Source organism: Diaphorina citri, unplaced genomic scaffold (assembly GCF_000475195.1).
Source record: "Diaphorina citri unplaced genomic scaffold, Diaci psyllid genome assembly version 1.1 scaffold253, whole genome shotgun sequence".
NCBI lineage: Eukaryota > Metazoa > Arthropoda > Insecta > Hemiptera > Psyllidae > Diaphorina > Diaphorina citri.
Window position 1 is genome coordinate 178,462 of NW_007377690.1, and position 1,020 is coordinate 179,481.

The window sequence follows — 1,020 nt, forward strand, 5'->3', positions numbered from 1 at the left end:
GAAGAAGAAGAAGAAGAAGAAGAAGAAGAAGAAGAAGAAGAAGAAGGAGGAGGAGGGTGGAAGAGAGAGAGAGAGAGGTAAAGAAAGAAGAGTATTGAGAGACACACGAAAAAGGAAGGATATGGAAAGGGAAAGACGAGAAGAGGGAGATTAAGGAAGAGAGGAAATAAGGAGGGACAAGAAGCAAGACAGAAGGAGAGGAAGGGAGAGAAAGAGAAACGGAAAAACAATACTATGTACTTGTGTACAGTATTAATGTCTTCCACTTTAAATTCTTTCTTTTTCTTTTCTTATTTTCTTAGTGAAAAATTTCGGCTCATTTCTTGTGCACGTACACTTTCTTTCAAATTTGTTTTGTGTCCTCAAAAATGGTTAGATTTCCCTTTTCTCGTTCTTCATCTTCTTTTTTGTCTTCTTATTGTTCTTTTCTTTTTCTTCCTTTTTGACTTATCTTCTCTGCTCCTCCTCCTCCTTCTTTTTCATCACCGTTCTACTCTTTTTATTGTCAATTTTCTTTTTCTTCTTCTTATTCGCCTCCTCCTCTTAGCTCTCTCTTGTAGTTCTTTTTCTTATTCGTCTTCCACCTACTCAAAGTTAAAACAGGTCCTGACGAAAAAAGGTATGCTCCGCGGGATATTCTCCCTCTCTCTAAAGAAGATTCGGGATATTCTCCCTCTCTCTAAAAAACTAAAGAAGATTTTCCCTCTCTCTCTCTCTCTCTCCTTCATTTTCCTCCCCTTCTTGCTCTTTTCTTACCTTATTCTTCTGTTTTCCTGTTTCTCTCCCTCTGCTGGTCTCTCTTCGATTTCTCTCTCAGTGAATTCTGTTCTGGTTTGTTTAAATTCAACATTCAACCCGTTAAATTTGATTAGGGAGAGAGAAATCAGAGAGCGAAAAAAACATGTTCTAGGAACGAAGAACGTGAGGAAGGAGAAAGAGAAACATGAAAAATAAAAGCTAGGAGTAGGAGGAGAAAAAGGAGGATATAAAAAAAGAAGAGAAAGATAGGGGGAGGAGAAA